General features: G+C 44.2%; 1 protein-coding gene across 1 annotated transcript in view; it reads left to right on the top strand.

Annotated features, from left to right (window-relative positions):
- The window catches only part of tent5aa (terminal nucleotidyltransferase 5Aa), a 107,179-nt gene extending 101,759 nt beyond the window's left edge, over positions 1 to 5,420 (top strand). Inside the window, exon 2 of the mRNA XM_070885571.1 lies at positions 5,405 to 5,420. The gene's annotated coding sequence lies outside the window, so the exon portion shown is untranslated. The remainder of the gene's footprint in view (positions 1 to 5,404) is intronic.
- The last annotated feature ends 1,116 nt before the right edge of the window (positions 5,421 to 6,536 follow it).

Raw genomic sequence — 6,536 nt, forward strand, 5'->3', positions numbered from 1 at the left:
CTTGCTTGCTTTACCCCAATCCTCTTCTCTGTTGGTGCCACATGTTGCTCCATCAGTGCTACACCTCGTGGTCTGGCCGCCGCCATCTTTGTCTTCAGCACCTCATCTAGTGGTTTGGGCGCCATCTTTCCTCCATCCACGATGTCGACTGTGGTGATCCTCTTCTCCCCGGGTTCTGCTTCCAAAGTTGGGAAGTTGCTTCTGGATCCAATTTTCTTCCTCCGGAGTCCTGCCACTGGAGCCTGGAAGGTGCGTTCAGGTCGTCTCAGCTGGATTATCTCCACGCAGTCGTGCTGAGCAGTCTGTGTCTCGGGTGCTGTGCTGGTCTTCTCTCTGGTGCCAGGGCCACTCTCAGATGAGGGCTTGCTTTGCCTCTGAGCGCAGAGGGCTTCGATTGCTGGAGGGGTGAAGTCTTCCCATTTCCAATGGATCTTCTCCATCTACCTAGCAGCATTGGTCCATCAACTGCAACAATCCACAGAGGTAACTTGTGCACTGCACCATCATGGAGTATCTTTACATTCGCACTACCAACGATAATTTCGTCGGTGTAGGTGCACAGCTTTGCCTGAACCGGAACCAACTCTGGTCGTTCAGCCGGATTGTCCCATAGCCTCTTAAAGATTCCCTGATTCATCTCTGACTGGTTTGCCCCCATGTCCACTTCCATGAAGACTGGAACTCCCTCTGTCTCAGCTTCCATCTTCAGCGGGGAACAGTCGGTGGTGCAGGTAAACATGCTCTATACCTCATCGTGGGGCTGAGCTGCCTCTCTGCCTATCGTTTCATAATCCGCCCTGGATTCATGGCCACCTGCAGAATCTTCATCGACACAGTGAGTCATGTTTCTCTTAAACATTCGCTAGAGGTGGCTCTTTGTGCTGCAGCCTTTACACACATAGTCTTTAAAGCGGCACTGGTGAGCCCTGTGATTCCCTCCGCAATGCCAGCATGGTGCTACCCGATTAGCCCCCCTCGGCGGACTGAGTTAAGGGACTCAGGGGCCTGTTCTCTCTTTCCTGAGAGGGTTCACGCTCTACAGTCCAGCCTCTAAATAGCGCCACTCTGTGCACAGTACCTGCCAGGTTTGAGTCCTGAGGGTGAGACATCTGCCGAGAGCAGCAGGTCGAGGTCATGAATGACTGGCTCACAGAGATGGCCTTCTGCAGTGTGACTATGGTATCCACCGACAATACCTTGTGCAGAAGGCCCTCATGGCCGATTCCAATGACAAAAATGTCCCGCAGTGCTTCGTTGAGGTGGGTGCCGAACTCGCAAGGTGCCGCCAGCCTTCTGAGGTCTGCAGCATACTTTACAATTTCCTGGCCTTCAGACCGTCAGTGGGTGTAAAACCGGTGTCTGGCTGTGAGGATGCTCTCCTTTGGCTTGAGTTGCTCCTAGATCAGGGTTACGAGCTCCTTGTACGACTTGGTCGTTGTTTTCGCTGGTGTCAGCAAGTCCCTGATGAGGCCATAGACTTTGGGCCCACAACTGGTTAGCAAGGTAGCACAGCGCTTATCAGCCAGTGTGGCTGGGTTGTCTCCTGCCAGGTCATTTGCTGTGAAGAAATGTTCTAGCCTCTCCACAAAGGCGTCCCAATCATCAACATTGGCGAACTGCTGCAAGGTACCAAGGGTAGCCATTTCCGCGTGAAAGTTCGTAATCTCGTCGCCAATTGTAGTGTCCTTAGATGCTCTAATAATGACTTCATGAGGCAGTGTGTTGTACTTGAACTGTAGTGACCTTTGTCCTTTATTAGTTAACTCCAGAGTGAGGATCACATCTGGTGGCTTGCCATTTATACTAGGCCAGGCACATCTGTACAGGTAACCTACGAGTCTCCCACTGCTGTGCCCTCTGGTAGCACACCTCGCGATAGTACCAACAGTAGCCACGTAGGATACATGGCAGGGTATAGGTTTGCCAGATCAACAAAACGACTTAAAATGGTCTATTTTTCCAACAGGAATTTCACAATAAGGCTCAAATAGAAACAGTGGCCCGCTGACCCCAAAGAAAGCTGCCCCACAGAGATCTCGTGACCACTGTGGTGAGAAGTCGGCCTTTCTCGATGTGCAGTTGATTGTAGCACTGTGTAGTGGGGATTCCAAGCGAGGAACTGCAGTAATATCAACAAGCTATCTAAGCAGCCAATCGCAATGCAGAATTCTCACAGACAGCAAACCAGGAAATGAAGGTGGGAGGGGTGGGGGTGGGCAGGAGGGGGGCAAGGGGCGGGGGCAGTAAGCGGTGTAGGGGTAAGGGAGGGGATGGGGGTGGTGGATAAAGGCACAGCGCAGCCAATGCCGGAGCAGTGAATGACTAACCACAACATTCAGATTATCTGTGTTTCGATGCGCAGTCGCTAAATCCTGAAGTTACGGTCACTTTCAGAGCGGTAATGACGACGAATGCTGTTTGTTCGCCGTCATTACCAACCGCAAATTTCAAGCCATTATTACTTCCATTAATCTAACAATTCAAATAATGCAAATGCAAAGAAAAACACAGTTTTGTCGAACAAAAACTCGAAAAGAACAAGGTCCAAGCCTAAACTGGGTTTATTGCCTAAACTGTGGAAAAAGACTTTTCAGAGCAGGCAGTTGAAACTGGTAAAGTAACTAAGATTTGTGGAAGTTTGTGCACATTTGGATAAAGCAGTGGGAAAGAGCACAAATCACAGAGTTTGGATACTCTGCTGTATTTTTCCACTTTTGACCCTACAACATATTGGCTCAGAATGATTCGTTCCTTGTTGAGGGGGTGGTCCTATACAAAAATTATCGAACTTTGTGACCACTTTGAACACCCTGAACACCCCATCTGTGCCCCTGACAGATAGTGTTTTCTGATTGGTTAATTTTAAGTAAATAGTGTGCTTTCAGCCAATCAGTATGGTTTGCAGAATAGATAGTGGTTTGTACTTTGTTGGTTTTTGTCAATGAAACAGTTCAGCGAATCAACACTTCCTGCTCTACGACAAACATCAGATACAAAAGCTTAAACTAGATAAATAGATAGATAGAAAGAAATATGTTGAACAAGGATGATTGAGAAATGAGGCAGAATATCACCATCAGCATTTAACCTGGTACAGGTACAATTAAAATTCAAAGGTCAAAGATTGTTCTTTGAATTCAGCAGAAACTCTTCCCCAGCCACAAGCAGAAGTTAACGAAGTTGCTTTTATCATAATGCATTACATGCCCACATGATCTATGTGACTTACATGTGTAATATATTGAGCAAAGGTCAAGCAAGCAACGGCTCAGATTTTTATTCCTTTGCTTGCCGATTGATCCCTGTGATGACAACCAACGTTAGGCTGCTTCAGTACACCCACTTAAGGCTGACAATTCACTTACATCTAGATTGTGAAAATCTCAGCGTCAATCCCTGTACATATATCGCAAACTGCGCAAATTGTTTAATCCCCCATAGCAAAGTGGCTGATATCTGAGAGTTGGACATTCACTTGATTGGCATCTGGTGAGTACAGCAGCTGTAAAAATAGCATGCATCTCCATTTACTTAGTCAGTCAACATTTTTTGATTCATACACATCTAAGCTCACAAATCTTCCTGCACCATATACTTTCCCTAGTTGAAAGGATAGACTGCAGTTCTGTTCCAGCCCTCTGGCAATGCTAAACTGTATATGGTATTTATATAACCTTGCTTATACTTCAGTCAGTGTATTCAGTCAGTGTATTGACTTTTACTTACATAGGCCGATTTTCTGAATGTTCCCTAAAATTAATGTGTCCACAATTTCTCATTATCCACACCTGCGGGCAAGGTTTCCCGTCAGTAGTATGCATTTGGAGAACTGGCACAAAATAGTGTGGAGGAGGGGTGGAGGGACACTGTGGATTAGCACATGAAAGAACAGGAGAAGGCCTGTTCTGCCATTTTGTTGGCCATACCATGTCTATCCTTTTGATCTCAATTCCCTGATTTTTCTCCTTATCCCTTCATACCCTTATTTCCCAAAGAAGATTCAAAACTGAGCTTTTAGCTTTGGATAATTTTGGCTATGAGCAAAGATTGGAGATGCTGGGTCTGTTTTCTTTAGAACAGAGGAAGCATGGTGGGGACCTGTTTGAGGTGTATACAGTTATGAGGGGCCTGGATAGAGTAGATAGGAAGGACCTGTTTCCCTTGGCAAAGGGGTCAACAACCAGGGAGCATAGATTTAAAGTAATTTGGGGGAGGTTTAGAGGAGATATGAGGGGAAATTTCTTCACCCAGAGGGTAGTGGGGGTCTGGAACTCACTGCCTGAAAGGGTGGTAGAAGTAGAAAGCCTCACCACATTTTAAAAAATACATGGATGTGCACTTAAAATGCCGTAACCTACAGGGCTATGGAGCAAGAGCTGGAAAGTGGGATTAGGCTGGATAGCTCTTGGTCGGCCGGCCGGACACAATGGGCCAAAATGGCCTCCTTCCGTGCTGTAGATTTCTATGATTCTATGATTCTAATGGGTTTGAATTTGTCCCAGTCCTGAAATGGTGGAATTCTCCCATCTGTGTGTTGGACGGAAAGTTCTTAAGGAACAAAAGTTGGGTAATCCACCCAGCTCCCAGTGGGTGCAGGTCTGCAGACAGACATCCAGAATTCTGAGGTTGGGCTAAAGGCACATTGTTGTGGCAGAGCAGTGTGAGTATTGTTCTGCATATTTTATTCCCACCCTTGTTATTCCTATGTTATTCCTACCCTTGTTATTCCTATGTTATTCCCACCCTTGTTATTCCTATATTATTCCCACCCTTGGAGTGCTGACATCTCTCATCTTGATCAGCATAAAAATACTGCCAAAAAATATAAATTTAAAAAAGATATAAAAATGCACAAGGAAAGTAGGTTCAGTTATTGCTATCATGAGAGAGAAAGACATTGAAGGATATGCTGTTGGGGTACGATGAAGTAAGGTGGGACCATAAACACCAGCATAGACCTATTGGGCTAAATGTTTATGTGCTGTAAATTCTATGTAATGTAGTACTATGTATTACTAATGCAAAACTGCCACCAAAGGGCTATCAATATAAAATATCATTACACTGGGACATGAGGATCGTGACATTTCCTTTGCAAGCACAGCTGGTAGATCAAATGCTACAATTATTACCATCATGTCACTGACGACATACTAACAATTCATCTATTTGAAGCACAGTTATAACTAAGGCATTGAAAACAAGTAGCACGTGCTAGTCAATAGGGGTGGATGGATGGCCTCTTGACATGCAAATTGTTCTGTTTGCATTTTTGTCTCTGTCACTCACTAAAGTACTTGAGGCTCCTTTTGATAAGTCACTAAGTAGTCTTATCAAATAACAAGTTGGTTCCTATTACCACCTGTACAGGCTAATAATTGCTTTGCTCTTTCAATTCTTTCAGATAACTCTGGGGGTCACTAGAAGACTGGACAGTACGGATTCTATGCTTAGGTCTTGCATACCAAATATGGGTCATGAAGCATGGCATGACCAGGCAACAGGATGAACATGCATCTTGAATTTTTTTCCAACTTTACAAACAGCTAGTTCTTGGAAGGACGTACCTTCGAGCAGCTAGATTAGAGGTGGACCAGATTCTCCACCTCTGTCTCAGGTCTTGAGCAGATATGTCAATTCTGTACAGTCTGTTATGAGTAATGTACATCCTATTGGTTATTTAGACTTGTATTCAGCAAAGTTGCACATTATAGAATACTGTCTAAATACCACTAAGTATTTTCAAACTTCTATAAAATATTCAGTTCACTATCTGTGGCCCAAACTGCTATGATATTGTGATACATTTACAACAGCTTTTAGGTTATTCAGCTTAAATACTCCGTGAAGTTCTAACAAAATTACATAAATTAAGTTTACTGTCTTGGGCCAATTTAATTTTTTCACCAAGAGTACTTCATGCCTTTGACTAGTTTCCTTTCATTTGTCCAGTCCATTGTTTGGGTCCAAATATTCAGAATTTTCAAATTCATTGTATTAAATTTATTTTTCACTGTGATTCCATTTCATCCTCCAGTCTGGCGTCAAGCAGGGTGTTGATGAATTGCAATAAAGAGTTATACGATTGTGTAGTCTATTGTCTTTCATTGAATTGGTCTGCTGCTTTGAAGCACCGACCATGGATATCAAGCAGGAATGAAGTTATGGGTGACCTATTTCAGAGCATGGAACATAAGGGCTAGCTCCATGATCCCTCACTCCCTGCAAGGAAGCAATGCTTGAAGATGGCACTGACCAATGATAGAGCTACAATATTGTAGTCCTACTTCTCCAACCAATCTTCCCTGTGAGTATGGCTCCCAGCTAGGAACATGGCATCATAGAATTAATCCTATTCATATTCAAAATAAAGAGGACCAGGTCAAATGTATTTAGGAGGATTCAGGTTGTTTAGATAACTGGGTCAATAGGTGGGAGATGCAATTCAATATGGAATAAGTTTAAAGTGGCAAGTGAGTCGAGCTGTGCTGTTCCTTAGCAAAGTTGGTGAAATAATGATGTAGGTTATTATGAGT

The sequence above is a fragment of the Pristiophorus japonicus genome, chromosome 7, assembly GCF_044704955.1.
Source record: "Pristiophorus japonicus isolate sPriJap1 chromosome 7, sPriJap1.hap1, whole genome shotgun sequence".
Classification (NCBI taxonomy): Eukaryota; Metazoa; Chordata; class Chondrichthyes; family Pristiophoridae; genus Pristiophorus; species Pristiophorus japonicus.